Source organism: Mchenga conophoros, linkage group LG16 (assembly GCF_057382185.1).
Source record: "Mchenga conophoros isolate Kocher_MC1m ecotype Shallow Benthic linkage group LG16, M_conophoros_male_GT1.1, whole genome shotgun sequence".
NCBI classification, from domain to species: domain Eukaryota; kingdom Metazoa; phylum Chordata; class Actinopteri; order Cichliformes; family Cichlidae; genus Mchenga; species Mchenga conophoros.
In genome coordinates, this window is record NC_140541.1 from 20,394,447 (window position 1) to 20,413,014 (window position 18,568).

Sequence of the window (18,568 nt, forward strand, 5' to 3'; positions counted from 1 at the left end):
TGATTCTCACATTAAAATATCGATATTTTAGTAATTTAGGGTAAATTTGTAGTTTATCATTAACAGGAACACAGTGGAAAGAAACTATAACATTCGGATTGTCTAGATTCAAAGGAACTACTTCCTCTTCCGCCTTTCATAGTCATGTGCGAAATACGGCTGTATAAATGTCTCGCAGCGCCTTGGCGTGCGCACTCACAACAATGGCTGAGCTAATTGTGCAGACGTATTTTACCTCCACAAACAGCTGAGACATGGTTTGCGATACATGTGGCAAAAAAGTGCTCCAAGAGTGAGGTGTTGTGGCCATAGCCTACTAGGGAGACATTCACAAGGTCTGTGAGGGGGCGGCGTGATAAATACATTTTACAGGGTTTATTTATCGGATAAAATACGTTAAATCACCGTTATTATTGGCCGGCCCGGAAACAGCGGGGGTGTCCAAATTCAGAGGCTGCGTCCACCTGAGGACCCGGCCTTCGCGGTCTAAAGAAAGCCGGGTAGTATGCCACAGGCTCCCTCAGTGGAGGGTGAATATAACCGGGCGCTGACGTAAACTCTCGACCGTCTCACACTTCTGTTTAATCATTTTCTGTTTGACGTTTATTCAGCTGTGTGAAAACCCCGGAGGAACCCTCCCGAGGGATTAATAAAGTTAAATTTAATTTAATCTAATCTAATAACTTTAATCTCAGCCAAACCGATTTACTCACGAACAAATAAACACTGAAAAAAACAAACAATAACATTTTTAAGTTATCAAAGTGACTTATATATCATGTTTAACCCGAGTAGTGAAAGACCGTGGGGGTTTGAAAACAATGTGTCACTTGGCTCAGATATTTGAAGTTTACACAGCTACATTCTCACCTGAAAATATGTTAAAAGTTTTTTGCGACCCAGAAAGAGAAATAAGAGTGATATTAAAACTAAGTAGCTGCCGCCATTGTTGGAAACTGGAATTGGCTGGGCCGCGCTATGAATTCTGCAATATGGTTTTTCAATTTTGTTGTCCGGGTGGAAAATCGGGAGAAATTCGGGAGAATGGTGGTTCCGGAGATTTTCAGGAAGGGCACTGAAATTCGGTATTCTCCCGGAAAAATCGGGAGGGTTGGCATGTATGGTAACATATGGCAACATCACTAACCTTGTCAAACACCTCAGAGTAAATCATATCACAGAATATGAGGAGTATATGTTGAGGCGAACTGAAGAGGAGGAGAGGGACAGGTGCTGCTAGGGCGAGACAGACGTCTCTCACAGAGTCCTTTAGTGCTGCAGGCAGGCAAGGTGTTCAAATAGGCACAACATCAGGTTTTTTATTTCTATATGATGAACTCTGCATTATTAAGTGATAAGAACAAGTAATCTGATGCCCTGTAATCATTATGACGCTATAATTTGAGATACAATAAATAAAATACGTTTTTGTACAAAGTATTGGTATCGGATCAGTATCGTCGATACCACCCTGAATATTACTTGGTATCGGATCGGAAAGGAAATCAGTGGTATTGCACATCACTAATGTGAGGAGGAGGATTTTAAATCCTGTTCTTGATTTAAGGACATGAGTTGTTACCTTACTTGACAGATTTCAGTGTATGTTCTTGTTATTTTGATCATTTAATAAACAAAAGTAATATTAATCTCGATTAGATTAAACACCTAAGAAAATGGTTAAAAACATTAGAAAAACCAAACCTGCAGAGAGGTTTTGTCATGCCTGCAGTTCATTTGTCATTACTTTGTAATCAGTGGTGATTCGAACATAATTCCATCAAGTATACCAATTTTTGTCACTGTTAAGTTACAGATGACTAACAATGACTAACTAATAAACAATCTTTATGGAAAAACAAATGATTTAATGACTTTTTAACATATAGATGGTAATAATTTCTGGCCGTGCCACAGTGTTTGTGCAAAGTTTTGTTCAGGTCGACCTATTGGTTAGGGAGCAGGAAGGCTACATACAGGCATATATACATGCTATGATACATATAGTAAGAACATTATCACTATCCTAGGGATTTATCCTTTAGTTGAAGGCAGAATTTTTATTATGGGAGGAAAACGCTGTATTTGTCTAAAAAGAACTACCAAACATAAGTTCAAGATTTAGCGAAGAAATCAAGCACACACAAAGAAAGAAAAATTTGGTTTAGTCTTCTTAGAGACTCTTTTTTTCCTTTCTACTTTTATTTGGCCTGATCTTTAATAGTATTTCACTTTCCAGCTCTTCAGGTGATTGGTGGAAGTGTGACAGTGGTTCAAGGAGGTACTGCTATCCTGCCGTGCCATGTCACTGGTACCGATGATGACCTGACACAGATTACCTGGCAGAGGAGGACAAGAGAAAAACCTCACAATGACAATTTCCTAACTATCCTACCCAGAGAGGGAGTGCAGTTTGTCAATGGAGGTGATGATCGATTTAAATATATCGGGAATTTTAACAACAAAAATGGAACTCTCCAGTTATCCAATGTTGCCCTGAAGGATGAAGGCAGCTACACGTGCATCTTCACCTTGTTTCCCAGTGGAAATCAGAAGACTGAGATACTTCTAATAGTGATTGGTATGTACAAGATATTCCCAAAATTCTGGGCGTTTGTATGTGAGGCAGAGACAGAGTTACTTTTACCATTCTGCTTGCATGTTGACCTACTTCTGTGCTGTAACTCTCCTAGTGCCTCCTTTCACAAACATCAAGGACAATCTTCCCACTTTGGGCAAAGAAGAGGTTTTATTTGCTACCTGCACGGCTGCTGGATCGAAACCCCCTGCAGAGGTGAGGTGGCTCACTGGTGCTTTGGGAGACAAAGTGAGGACGACAACAAACTCCACACAGTATGACAACGATACAACTACCACAGTCAGCTGTCTGTTTGGTGTTCCTACGAGATTAATGGTCACCAGGTCCAGTGTGTCATCAGCAGTGACGCCATGTCTAAAGAAGAAACCCTGCCCTTCAGCATACAGATCTACTGTGAGTATCAGCTGCTAATAGAGTTTATTATTTGTCTTTTGTGTCATTTTTAATAAAGATTTTTTTTTTATTTGACCATAAAAATGTATATTAAAACGATATACAGATATAAACAGCCATAGATTGAACTGAAAAAAAGAAGTTGAACTGAATCAGGAAAAGCCCCGTAAGGCAGTATCAAATACTCTTTACCAGTCAATTTGTACTGTCTAGATATTTCAGCTGCCTCAAATGACTTTTGTTCACATGAGCGCAGGTATCAACTTATTCATCATTTAATAATTTTTCAGTTGCATGTATATGTTCAGGTCAGAATTAACTTACAGCAGCTAAAGTCAGAAAATGGCTCAGCAATCCAGTTGTTTTAAAGCAGAGGTACCATTTATGATTTTAGGGGCACACCACTATCCTGCAAAGTAAAGCTGCTGACGATGTCTGTTTTTAGCCATGCCTATTTTGTTTGTTTCTGGTCTACTACTTCCAGCATGACAAAACACCATGTGACAAAGTCTGCCTAAAACTTGTTTGTCAAGCCTGACAATGAGTCCATTATTTTCACTGATCTCCACAGTCATAAGATCCATTCAGTACACATGAGGAATGAGGATGAAGCAAAACTAACAGAGGCTTGTTTTGAAACTGAACACAGGTTCCTCTGGTTTTGTCCGGTGTTATGTATCTGGTGGAAGTCCCTGAGAAGAACACAAAATTTAATATCCTCAAAACTTTCCATAAAAAAAAAAAAATTTAATATCCTTTTTTCAGACAAGGTGATTGTAAGTGAGCCCTTGGCAACCTTCAATGTGTAGCATAGGATCACTCCTTCAAACTAAATAAAAGAAACCAGAATTTATGGTTTTGTGTTACATGATAGGATTCCGGCAAATGTGAAATATTACTTTGACACCATTAGTATTTCCTCATTTCAGAATTAACACTGTTCTCTTTCTGTTTATGCAGTCCCTCCCACAGAAGTGAACATTAGAGCAATTTCTGAGAACTCATTTGAGTGTGTGACAGAAGCCAACCCAAGCGCAAACTTTACCTGGAGCAGGTAAAGTAGTTTGAATAATGATTTAAGCTGAAACTTTAATTTGCTTCTTTTTGTTTGTCTTGTGCAACCTGTTTTTAAAAAGCCCTGAGGAACAAAAAGATGTATTGTATTTAGTGATATACAGTATAACACATAATAAAGTTGTTGGGAGTGAACTTTGGAAAATTAAAGAAGGCAACATTTAAACTTTAGCTGATGGGTGTTTCCTGAACATGCACGCTTTAGGAACAGACTGTGGTTAAACTGTAGGTTCTGAAAAAATAAAAATAATTTAAGGTAAATATATACATCTACAAGTAGAGAAGTTTGGGGTATTATTGTTTTTAGATGTTTTACTAAGTTTTTGAGGTTTCGTTCTTTTTGTCTTCCAGATATTCCTCCTTAGCTGTAGTTAAAAATACATTAACATGGAAAGTTATGCTATGATGAGGCATCTGCCATGTGTTTGTCTTTTCACAATTCACAACAGTCTCTACTCCTAGAATATTGCTCATATTTTAGTGAAATATTCACAAAATTATCACATAATGGGTCTTCACTCAAACTGGGGTCAAGGTCATAACTCTCATTTTATGGGCACTTTTCTGTGTTCACAAGAATTACTCATCAAATTTTAGTGAAATTAGATAAATGTGACCTGGATATGACAGTTTGGGGGTTTTCTTGACTTGAGTGGATGTGAATTCTCATTGGTGTGTGCAATACAGCCAACCAGTGTCAATTGAACTTATAACTTTGTGAACATATCACGGCACTAGCTCCATCTGTCTGAAAGCCCCCACCATCATTCCCATCCCCCAAAGGACTGGAACAGACAGCCTCAGTGACTGCAGAATCATACTCCTCATGTCTTGTGGTCATGAAGTGTTTCTTGTGGATAGTGTCTCAGCACATCACAAACATCACAAACCTCCTTCCTCCCTGTCTCGACCCCCACCAATTTACAGTTTACAGCACAAATTTACCATCACCCTTCACAGAACGCGAAGCCATCTAGAGAACAGGAAGAGCTATGTGAGTATGCTCTAGCGTTCAACACCATAATCTCATCATCACCTTCAGATGCCCCTCCCAACTGGTCCTGGATCATAGGTTCCATCACCACCTGGCCCCAATCAGTCAGACAGCCCCCATCCAAGTTTGTCTCCAGCTTCAGGTTTCTGGGCACCCACATCTCTGCCAACCTTACCTGGACCCACAACACCATTGCCCTGGTAAAGAAGGTCAAGCAGTAGCTGCACTTGTTCCATATCCTGAGGAAGAATAACTTTGAACCAGTAGCTAAAGCTGGTCTTCTATTTCTCCTCAGTGGAGAGCATGCTCTCCTACTGGCTGGGTGGTAGGCTGCACAAGGGGGAATTAACACTACCTAAAAAATCATTGGCTGCCCTCTGCCACCCATGGAGGCCTTTGCCAGATCCTCCTGTCTCAGGAGAACAAAGTCCATCACAGGCGCTCTGGACGGCGCCTCAGGTTAATCAGGTTCCAAACATCCAGACTCACAAACAGCTTCTTCCCCAGGGCTATTTAGACTGTAAACGAACACTATCCCCCACATAGTATGTGCCTTTGTATTGTATACCTCTTTTTTTGTATATATTCTCTCTTATCTGTTGATTATTCCTGCTGAATTATTATTTATATTTGGCCTGGTGCAACCACAATTTATATACATATGTACACTGACAATAAACAGCTATTCTATTCTATTGAGGGATTATGGATGGACGTTCAGCTCAAGTAGATGCTATAATAAGTCATGGTTGGTTCTTCAGATAACAATCAACAAAACAAACATTTAAGGTATTTATTTAAGCTGTTTAGTTTTTAGCAGAGGTGGGACCAAGTCATTGTTTTGCAAGTCTCAAGTAAGTCTCAAGTCTTTATTCTCAAGTCTCAAGTCAAGTCTCAAGTCTTTATTCTCAAGTCTCAAGTCAAGTCTCAAGTAATGTCAGGCAAGTCAGAGTCGAGTCTCAAGTCACTGGTGTAAAAGTCCAAGTAAAGTCACAAGTCTGAAATTTTGAATTTCAAGTCCTTTCGAGTCTTTAAAAAAAAACGAAAAAAAGCATGTTGCAGTTATATGCTAAATGTAAATATTAGACCATGTAATTTTTAAATCTGTGTTTTTCTCAACACATGACAAAATAGTGAACGTAGAAAATATACACAAATTGTGAAATTGCACCTCTTTAAAATGCAGCTCAATTAAACTTAGCTCCTAGAATAATTTACACCGATGGTTCTGAGATAAGCTGCTTGTTATTCTTGGATGCGGTTGTAGGACCGGCTTTAAAATCGCATGACAAAAATATCATACACATTAAAAAAAACTGCATCACCAACGTAGCCTGGACAACATTTGCTAGTTAGATGAAGTCAGCTATCTCATCGTAGCATATTTATATGCATATTTATAATCATACGGTTCTTGGAGTGAGTGCACACACTCATGAAGTTTAGTAACTTCCGGTCACTGCAACAAGCCCAGGTACAGTTTACCGACGGATGGGTACAGAACCTTGAAATGCACCGTGTAGAACGAAAGACCATCGTACGTATCATAAGTTTACCAGTCTCACAAATCGTCGTCATAAATACACATTCATTAACCTTTTATTAATATAACCTTTGAGCTCAATGGTAATTAATTAGTAGTGGAAATAATTTCTGGTACCCATCACAGAAATGTAGCAGTGACAATAATATTGTATGTTGTAATCGTACTGGGCAATTAGTGATACAAAACAACTGTTTTACCCTGTGAATAAAAGTATATGTTTTTGTCAATGTACCATAATAACAGAAGCGAAACGCAATATTGTGTCAGGACAATTCACTATTTATGCACAATAAATAAAGGAGCATAGCGCGACAATTTCTGTTCAGCGCCAGACTTGCTTGTAACCTATATCACCAATTATGTTAAGAAAAATGACGTATTAACTACTAAAAAACACTGACCTTCGTGTAAATGCTTGGAGCAGAGTAACCTGTGAGCTGGGGTGTTCTGGGACGTTATATTTGATCTTTGAATGGCTGCAATCCAGGCCATCCGTCGCGTCTTTGTCACTTCGGAAACATGGCTCGAACAATTTCTCTTCAACGACGTAATCCGATAACAACCGATCTCTTTACCCGTCGGCTTCCCGTGGCTGTCATGCGACCGGCTATTGCAGTTAATAATACAACAGCTTCTTGACATTTTTGTGTTTCTTTTTATCGCTGTATAACTGACTTCAATTGAAAGCCTGCGTGCGCTAGTACCTCTTGCCACGAGTTCCCAGAATCCTTTGCGGTTCTACCCGTGAATGACGTCACATTTTCAATCTCTATATAATATGCATGTTAGATTTTATATTTGGGGTAAAATATCAAGTCTTTTCAAGTAAACCGGTTCAAGTCCAATTCAAGTCCCAGGTCATTGGTGTAAAAGTCCAAGTCAAGTCACAAGTCTTAGAACATTTTTTCAAGTCAAGTCTAAAGTCATAAAATTAATGACTTGAGTCCAAGTCATGTGACTCGAGTCCACACCTCTGGTTTTTAGCAGTTACTGTGAGCAGTTTCACATTTTACTGTATTCCCTCTGGCAAAAACTGTCATTACTGCAGGCTGTCAGAGTCATTACTGGCTCTGACAGTAATGCTTGCTGTAATGTTTTTTAGCTTTACTGAACAGATTTAGTCAAGCTTGAAACACCCCCGAGGTTTTACTCTAGTTGTTTTTGCCTTTTTACTTCAAGTGCATTTTGTTCAGGAGTTTCCCTATCGTGATTTTAAGACCAAAATTCATGATTCATTTCTCATTTGTAAATGGCCTGTATTTGTATAGCACTTTACTTAGTCCCTAAGGACCACAAAGCGCTTTACACTACATTCAGACTTTCACCCATTCACACACACATTCACACACTGGTGATGGCAAGCTACATTGTAGCCACAGCCACCCTGGGGCGCACTGACAGAGGTGAGGCTGCCGGACACTGGCGCTACCGGACCCTCTGACCACCACCAGTAGACAACGGGTGAAGTGTCTTGCCCAAGGACACAACGACCGAGACTGTCCGAGCCGGGGCTCGAACTGGCAACCTTCTGATTACAAGATGAACTGACAACTCTTGAGCCACGACCACCCCATTGGCCCCATTTGTGTGTGTATATATAGATATATATGTAGATTTCCTGTACACAATTAGGTACAAACGGGCCACAAGTGAAGGTTAATTGTGTGTAAAATGTAAACTACTTCATGAAACTGTATTTCTTTTTGGGTAAATCACTGTGGCGACTTATGTCAAACTCATAACATTGTCTTATTATTAGTGTTGTATTTTATGTTCTTTTGAGATTTTTCATTATTAACTGATAACAGCTGATTGGAGTAGGTGGCGTAGGGAATCATTTCCTGTTGAAAAAGAGTCACATGACCAAATTTATGTGAGGACACATGAAGTCTGAAGCATAAAGCCCAGCAGACAGAGAAAGTAGATGAACACTATTATGGTAACCTTCATCTCCAACATGGGTTTTAGGTTTTGTTAAACCAGCTAATAAAAAGAAAGCCTGACTGCATTGAACTTGGTTTGTGGATTACTCCTTTGGGCAGTACTTTGTACCTGTGCTGTCCTGGTGCTCCAGGAACCCTGGAGGGTTGTGTAAGCTTGTTTAGCTCAGCAGACAAAAGCTAAAAAGAGTTTTGAAAGATGGTTTCATTTAATTACTCTCAAATCAAAACCAATCGGTCATGTCTCGTTCAACTATGAGGGTAACACGTTCACTCAGACATGATCAAATGGGACTTATTTATGGGTATAAAACAGTGGGCACTAAATATATAACTATTTGGTCAGGTGTGATACAGACTTGCCTGTTTTTCAGGGTAGGTTATTTCCATGATGTGTGCACAGTTCATATTGAACATAAGGACATAGTTAAATGAAATGCTGATTCATGAAAAAGAAACATCCATCCATCCATTTTCTTCCACCTATCTGGGGCTGTGTTGCTGGGGCATCCGCCTAAACAGAGAAGCTGAGCCTGCCTTACCACAGCAACCTCCCTCTAGCTTGTCAAGAGGAATGCCAAGGCGTTCCCGACCAGCTGAGAGATATTATCGCCCCAGCGTGTTCCACATTTTGCCTCCTTCCAGTGGGACATAGCCGGAACACTTTGCCCTGGAGGCATCCTTGTCAGATGCCTGAATCACCTCAACTGGCACCTTTTGATGTGTAGCAGAGTAGCAGCACTACTCTGAACCTCTACCAAATAGCTGATGTCCTTGCCGTATCTAAGGGAGAGGCCAGCCACCCTTAATTTCCTCCACTTGTATCTGCAATCTGTTCTTTCAAAACAACAACGCTAAAGTCCAGACATTACAAATGACATAAACATTTTTTTTCACATTGCAAAACAGTCTTTTTACACTAAATATTTCATTATGCATATTCACCAGTGTGACTCAGCAGTGCTTGGCTTCTCTCTCTCCAGTTCACTACTTATACATTACATGTGAGGAATTCCTGGTAAATGCATTCATGTTTTTCCAGATCTGCCCAGTCTTTCCTGCGCGCTCAACACAGACAGCATCGTCAGAAGGAAAATTGATAAAATAAATTACAAATGTTGTATTGTTCGATACATATGCGTACCGAACCGAAAGCACTGTATCGAACGGTTCAATATCGATACGAATATCGTTGCACCCCTAATATATATATATATATATATATATAAATAAAAAACACCCAGCACGCCCCTGCGGGCGGTTTATCCTTCGGGTCCTCTACCAGAGGCCTGGGAGCTTGAGGGTCCTGCGCAGTATCTTAGCTGTTCCCAGGACTGCGCTCTTCTGGACAGAGATCTCCGATGTTATTCCCGGGATCTGCTGGAGCCACTCGCCTAGCTTGGGAGTCACCGCACCTAGTGCTCCGATTACCACGGGGACCACCGTTACCTTCACCCTCCACATCCTCTCGAGCTCTTCTCTGAGCCCTTGGTATTTCTCCAGCTTCTCGTGTTCCTTCTTCCTGATATTGCTGTCATTCGGAACCGCTACATCGATCACTACGGCCGTCTTTTTCTGTTTGTCTACCACCACTATGTCCGGTTGGTTAGCCACCACCATTTTGTCCGTCTGTATCTGGAAGTCCCACAGGATCTTAGCTCGGTCATTCTCCACCACCCTTGGGGGCATCTCCCATTTTGACCTCGGGACTTCCAGGTTATACTCGGCACAGATGTTCCTGTACACTATGCCGGCCACTTGGTTATGGCGTTCCATGTATGCCTTGCCTGCTAGCATCTTGCACCCTGCTGTTATGTGCTGGATTGTCTCTGGGGCATCTTTACACAGCCTGCACGTGGGGTCTTGCCTGGTGTGATAGACCCCAGCCTCTATGGATCTTGTACTCAGAGCTTGTTCTTGTGCTGCCATGATTAGTGCCTCTGTGCTGTCTTTCAGTCCAGCTTTGTCCAGCCACTGGTAGGATTTCTGGATATCAGCCACCTCCTCTATCTGCCGGTGGTACATACCGTGCAGGGGCCTGTCCTTCCATGATGGTTCCTCGTCTCCCTCCTCTTTCTTGGGTTTCTGCTGCCTGAGGTATTCACTGAGCACTCGGTCAGTTGGGGCCAAATTCCCAATGTATTCTTGGATGTTCGTTGTCTCATCCTGGACTGTGGTGCTGACACTCACCAGTCCCCGGCCCCCTTCCTTCCGCTTAGCGTACAGCCTCAGGGTGCTGGACTTGGGGTGAAACCCTCCATGCATGGTAAGGAGCTTTCTTGTCTTTATGTCAGTGGCTTCTATCTCCTCCTTTGGCCAGCCTATTACCCCAGCAGGGTACCTGATCACGGGCAGGGCGTACGTGTTGATGGCCCGGATCTTGTTCTTACCATTCAGCTGACTCCTCAGGACTTGCCTGACCCTCTGCAGGTACTTGGTGGTTGCAGCCGTTTTAGCCTCCATGTTTAGCATGACAGACATTTGGTAAGGGAGAAAATCTGGATGAAACTATTTCTCTTTAATCCAGGCGGTGATGTGCTCCTTCATTTGCTGACAAGTGACAATACATTATCTGCAATGCTTGTGTGCAATATATACATTATATATTGATACATGAATTAAGTTGTTCAAAACACTTAGTTGTTTGTGGTCTGGGGAATTGTGCTTGTAATAGCTCCTTTTTGTCAAAACCGACTAAATAGAAACATGAGATAAATTTAACAGTTTCAACTGCAAAGAGCATTACTGTTGGAGTTATTTTTGGATTCTTGAAAGCAGCGTGGAATTAGCGATGCCCATTGAGGTCAACATACCCAGAAAACCCAGATAAGCTTTGTTCAGCTGAGCTAAAGTGTCAGTAAGAGTATTTCTTGATATTCAGTCATTTCTCAGAGGAATGCAGTCCAAGGTAATCCAACAATCCAGGGTAAGCGTAGTGAAATAGAAGCACCACTCAACTATGATTTGAGTAACACAGCCTATCTTGCAGACTAGAATGTTTCTAATCTGGATCTATTTATTCATTTTTGACCTTCTACTTCCAACATGACTAAACACCACGTCAAGACGTAAAGGCTGTTTCAAATTAATTTATCAAGCTTCAAAATTACTTCATTGGGCTTCATTCATCTCCCTCAGTCATAAGATCCATGGTGTGCACAGAGAATAGCAGATGAGGAAAAGGTTTGTGGGTGATCTGGTGACAACCTTGAAAGCATATGAAAGAATCGCTCCCTGAAACTAAATGAAAAGTAACTAAAACAGTGGCTTTGACAAGATTCAGGCAAATTTGAAACATTATAGTGATATGATTTAATATTTTCCAACTTCAGGATTAACACGTGTGTTTCTTTGTCTTTTCTCAGTTTCTCCCACAGAAGTGAACATTAAGAAGATTTCCGAGGACTCGTTTGAGTGTGTGACAGAAGCCAACATTCTGTATGAAGTTACGTTTGCTCACCACAGAGTGTGTGAACAGGGCAAAAGTGTAGTAATAACGTTGATGCCAGTTATAAAGGCGATATGGTTAATGAAAGAGCGGATAAGATGGCTAAAGTTATTAAAAGAGTAGACGTAGATGTTCAGATACCATTATCTAAATCTGAAGGAAAGTGTATAGTTTGGAAAGAAAGTAAGAAGTTATGGAAAATGGAATGATGAAACTAGAGGGAGACAATTTTACTGGGTACAAAATACAGTAGAAGTAAAAAGAAATAAAGGAATGAATAGGCAGGAGGAGATTGTTATATGAGTAGAATAAGATCAGGGCATTGTTGCCTGAATGGTCTTTTAAGGATGGGGAAACAATTGAGGGGTTATGTAATTGGTGTGGTGTTATGGAAACTGTTGAACATGTTTTTATTAAGTGCAGGAGATATGGTAACTATAGGAGAATGATGAGGGTAGAAATGGGAAATACGGGGGAATTGAAATTTGAAAAGGCGGTTGATTGGTTAGGATGTCAAGAAGGGAAAGGAGTGGTTCTTCAGTTTCTGAGAAATACAGGATTATTTAAGAGGATTTAAAGAGTTAGATGTGATATAAGTAAACTCCAGGGGGTAGCAGTAATGCAACATCTATGGATGCAAGCTGCCGTTAAAATGGTAGAAGAAGAAGAAGAAGAAGATCGTGCAGGAAATGAATGGTGATTCGAGCATATTGACCGGATTGAAACCAAATGCAAAAAAGTTATTAATGTTATGAGGTGTGTAGCTGGGAAGGATTGGGGAGCGAGCTCTTCTGCGTTGAAAAGACTTGAAAAGGTCTAACTGAAGAATTTGTTTCATATTTAATACTCTTAAGTTATGAACCTATATAGAAGACTGTAAACATGTGAGTTACCTGGGCTATGCAAAGTAGGTTGAAATTAAAGAATACATCGTCTTGGTGTGCGTAAGCAAATGGTTAGCTCAAAAAGCTAATAACTGAAGCTCTTTCATATTTTTCCAGATCTGGCCAGCTTTTGCCACAGCCTGGTGTCAAAGCAGATGGTGCAAAGCTACAACTGCTGAGTCTGACCTCTGATCTAAATGGCCTCTATCAGTGTGAAGCATCTAACAGATATGGAAAAAAATATGGTCAGCTCTATGTGCATGTGGCATCAGGTGAGGTCAGCTTAGATTTAGCTGTGCAGTGAATTTGTTTCTGATTTTTAGATTTGACCTTTTGAGGACGTTGTGTCTTTCTGATATGCTATTTGATCTTTTAAGCTTAAAGAAGTGGTTGTGTCACGCCAGCTCCACCATTTGAAACTCAGAGCAGGTCCCAGCTTGTGATAGGTTCATTTCACAGTCATATCAACTTATCTCATTTACTTTCATGCTTCAGAACTTGTCAGTACAACAAAGTTGTTATATATGAGAGAGAGAGAGACAGAGACAGAGAGAGACAGAGACAGAGACAGACTGGGGTCTACTACACCAGGCAAGACTCCACAAGAGGGGGGAAGGGGAGTGTTCGCCAAGGGCACCAAACAGGCTAGGACCGCTTCTGTCTACTACCATCTGTCCTTCTGCAATTCTCTTCTCAACGCCGTACCTACTAAACACTTCAACATGTGTTCCCTTCACCTACATGAATACCCACTGTCTCCCCCACTTCTGCCTTACCTTCTCTCTCACTCCAACACACCTTTCACCTTCCCACTTTCTTTGTTTTTCACAGTAGTAGCACAATTACCACCGGCAAAAAGCACCAGAGGCATTTATTTGGCTCCAACCAAGCTGGTCTGTGAATTGTGTTCTTTGTGGTCTGCTATGTTTGGTTTGTGTTGCGTACATGTTGTTTGAAAAGTGCCTGAATCACCTAAATGTGAATTATAAAACTAAATAGTGCAAAAATGAGAATGAATAATATGTTAATGTTAATAATATTCTTCATTATTTTGTCTCTGTAGCAGCATCCGCTGCTGCTTGGGCGTTATTTGGTGTTTTGCTTTCCTTGAATGTTGTTGGGGATGCAGTATGGTACTTTTATAAACTTCAAAGGTACGTCAAACATTAATTTGCATGTAACTAATATGCAGAATTATATGTTATTCCTCTGATGTCAAAGCATATGCAGTTATTCAAATTGAAAACTCTTCAGTTCAAAAATTTTGAAAAAATATGTTTGATTTTTTATGCAGTCTTTATTTTGAGGCGCTCCAAATTCTTTCAGCAATTTTCTCAAAAGCTGTTTGGACTGTTTCTGGGTTATTTCTTCATAAATTTAACAGGTAGAAAGTATGGAGAGGAATCTACGTGTGGCATTTGCAATCTGAAAGTTGTTTGGAAGTTGCAGATGTTGTCAAAGAAACTCTAAGAAGTTGATACATTCTGTAAAAACAAAGTGCACTGCTTAGCTAAGTACAAGTACAGTACATGTACAGCGCGATCAGCAGCGAGGAAACCGCACACCCAGAGGCAGCGTTTATCACAGCCGGAGACTTTAATAAGGGAAACCTGAAGAAAGTCTCACCAAAACTCCATCAACACATCCATTTCAACACTCGTGGAGACCGGCTACTCGACCACTGCTACACCTCTTTCCGGGATGCGTAGAAAGCCCTCCCCTGCACCCCATTCGGCCAATCAGATCACCGCTCCATCCTGCTCCTGCCCGCCTACAGGCAGAAGCTGAAACAGGAAGCTCCAACCCGGAGGGCGGTGCACTGTTGGACGGACCAATCGGAGTCTGCGCTGCGGGACTGTTTTGATCACGCGGACTGGGAAATGTTTCACGTGGCTGCTAGGGACATTGACGAGTACGCAGACTCAGTCTGCGGATTTATCAGGAAATGCGTGGAAGATGTCGTCCCATCCAGAACAGTTAAATCCTTCCCAAATCAAAAACCCTGGATTAACGGAGATGTTCGCGCGGCACTGGCGGCACGGAGCACCGCCTTTGCCTCCGCGAACACATCGGACTACAAACACGCACATTACCAACTCCGGAAGACGATCAAAGCAGCCAAACGTAAGTACAGGGACAGGGTGGAGCAACAGTTTGACAACCCTCGGAGTATGTGGCAGGGACTAAACACGATCACAGACTTTAGAGGGAAAACCAGCACACCGCAGACCACGGCCTCTCTGTGTGAGGATCTAAACGTATTCTACGCTAGATTCGACACAGCGAACACCATGAGACCGGACAGTGTGCGCACCGCGGATGACGTCAGTGCGCACACTGTGTCTGAGGAGGATGTGCGGAAGTGCTTCAGGAAGGTGAACGCACGCAAAGCTACTGGTCCGGACGGGATTCCCGGACACATCATCAAGTCATGCGCGGCTCAGCTGGCTGGAGTGTTCACACACATCTTCAACCTTTCCCTCTCTCTGTCTGTAGTCCCTGCCTGCTTCAAAATGGCCACCATCGTCCCTGTACCCAAATCCTCCACCATCTCCTCACTGAACGACTGGCGACCTGTAGCCCTGACCCCCATCGTGAGCAAGTGCTTCGAGAAGCTGGTCAGGGACTTCATCTGCTCTGCACTACCCGACTCACTGGACCCTCTACAGTTCGCATACCGCCACAACAGGTCCACTGATGATGCCATAGCCCTGACACTACACACTGCCCTGTCACACCTGGAGAAGAGAGACACGTATGTGAGAATGCTGTTTGTAGATTACAGCTCAGCATTCAATACCATCGTTCCCTCGAAGCTGGACAGGAAACTGCAGGATCTAGGACTGAGCAGCTCCCTCTGCAGCTGGATCCTTAGCTTCCTGTCTGACAGACGCCAAGTGGTCAGACTGGGCAGCATCACCTCATCCCCCGTCACACTGAACACTGGTGCTCCACAGGGGTGTGTACTGAGCCCTCTCCTATACTCACTCTACACCTACGACTGCACAGCCACTAACAACTCCAATGTCATTGTGAAGTTTGCGGACGACACTACAGTGGTGGGTCTTATCACCAACGGTGATGAGACGGCTTACAGGGAGGAGGTCAGCGCCCTGACCCACTGGTGTCAAGACAACCATCTCACCCTCAACGTCGCAAAGACAAAGGAGTTGATAGTGGACTTCCGGAGGTGCAGAGAAGTACACACCCCCATCACCATCAACGGCGCTGCTGTGGAGAGAGTGAGCAGCTTCCGGTTCCTTGGCGTACATCTGGCTGAGGATCTTACGTGGTCAGTACACACAAACAAAACAGTGAAGAAGGCGCAGCAGCGCCTCCTCTTTCTCAGGAGACTGAAAAGATTCGGCATGAGCCCCCGCATCCTCAGGACCTTCTATCACTGTGCCATTGAGAGCATCCTCACTGGATGCATCACCACCTGGTATGGCAACAGCACCGCCTACAACTGCAAAGCTCTCCAGCGAGTAGTGCGGTGCTCTGAACGGATAATTGGAGGTGAGCTTCCCTCCCTCCAAGACATCTACAGGAAGCGGTGCCTGAGGAAAGCGGGGAGGATCATCAAGGACTCCAGTCACCCCAGCCATAAACTGTTCAGACTGCTTCCATCAGGAAGGAGGTTCTGCAGCATCCGGTCCCGTACCAGCAGACTGAGAGACAGCTTCTTCCATCAGGCCATCAGACTGCTGAACACGTCATAGACACCTCAGCTTCACTACTGGAACTTCAACATTATGCACTCCATACTGTATATAAATGCCACTTGTTTTGCACATATTCAACTCTGTATATTTTTATATATTTTATTTATTGTTTACTCTATTTAATTTGTAAAATATGTGTATATACACACACACACACACACACACACACACACGTAGAAAAATATTTAGTATACACATCCAGAAATGCATATACTATTATATATTGTACATATATTTATTAGTTTCAGATGTAGCCATTCTTGTATTTTGCTTGTTTACATTATTGTATTTTGCACAACTCTGTTGCTTGTGAAGCTCGCACACAAGAATTTCACTCACATGTGCTGTACCAATGTACCTGCACATGTGATGTGACAATAAAAGTGATTTGATTTGATTTGATTACAATAGACTTGACTTCATCCAGGAAGGAGAAATAAAAGGGATATTCTATGTACAGATCAAACAAAATTTTCCAGCATCAAAATTTTGTTTAAAAAAACTGAACGTATAAAACATTTGGAATAGCTCAACATTTAATTCTACTAACAAAATTCAATTTCATATACTGGGGTCAGTGTTTCTACATGATCATGGCCAACATGATAATCAGTTATTTTGATTTATTTTGAGATAATAATCATTCATGACGCCGCACAGCAAGAAGGTCCTGAGTTCAATTCCATCATCAGGCCGGGGTCTTTCTGTGTGGAGTTTGCATGTTCTCCCCGTGTTTGCGTGGGTTCTCTCCGGGTACTGCGGCTTCCTCCCACTGTCCAAAGACATGCAGCTTGTGGGGATAGGTTAATTGGATAATCCAAATTGCCACTAGGTTTGAATGTGTGAGTGAATGTGAGTGCGAATGGTTGTCTGTCCCTGTGTGTTGGCCCTGCGACAGACTGGCGACCTGTCCAGGGTGTACCCCACCTCTCGCCCTATGACAGCTGGGATAGGCTCCAGCACCCCCCGCGACTCTGAAAAGGATAAGCGGAAGCGAATGGATGGAATCATTCATGACAATTATTCATTGATTTTATTAACAAAAATGTTATTGTACTGTTACATAATTGTGAGTAAATTGTGAAGGCCTAACTGTACATACTGTGTCATTCTTTTATATTTTATTTTTTTGAACAGCAAATTATGAGCAACAAGAGCATGGACAACAACAACAACAACAACAACAGCAGGGGTCCGTTCTTCGTACCTCGCTAAGTAAGTTAGCTGGATTTGATTGTTGACGATTTCGCGTGATCTTGGATCGTTCGGTTCTCCGAAGCTCATCAGGGACTTGCTGTCATAGCAGGGAGCAGGTTTACTTTATGTAAACAGGATTAGATCGCGGCCACTCAGGTATGTCCGCTTCATTTATACGAAAGCAACAGCGATACTCCTGAAATCCCTCAATCAAGAGTTCTTGCTCTGCTGCCGAAAAATACTGAGCGCGCTCCTTCGACATTTTCGCCAACCAATCAAAGGGTTGCCGATCAATGTTTCTACTATCGATGCGTAGCCCCTTTTAAGCCACCCAGTGATCTCACATTACTTCATCCAGCTGTACTAATCGTCAACAACAGGTGTGTTCGGAGAACCGGAATAGCGAGCTCAAAGTTGGCACGATGATTTGATCTTGGATGTAGTAAGCGAGGTACGTAGAACGGGCCCCTGGTCCTAGTTCTCTTTTGTTTCACTCAAAGTTAAATATGTCTCAAAATATTCTTGTACTAATTAATTTATTTAATGTAAAACTGTCTGTTATGAAAATACTGAAGATATGTTTAGTTTTACAAAAACTTTTAAAAACATTGCTCTTAAATAAAATAAGCAGCTCAGGAATAAAACTGATCTTTTTCATTGTGTGTTGAATACTAAATTATTTTATATAAAACATCTTTAAAGATTTGAAATTAAATGTAAATTTAAACAAATCTTCTGAATTGTCTGCCTCAGCAATCTGACAGCTGTGGA

At 41.9% G+C, this 18,568-nt stretch overlaps 1 pseudogene; it reads left to right on the forward strand.

The window, feature by feature from the left end:
• The first annotated feature begins 268 nt into the window (after nucleotides 1-268).
• Nucleotides 269-14,266, forward strand: LOC146556672 (nectin-2-like; annotated as a pseudogene).
• Nucleotides 14,267-18,568: the final 4,302 nt, after the last annotated feature.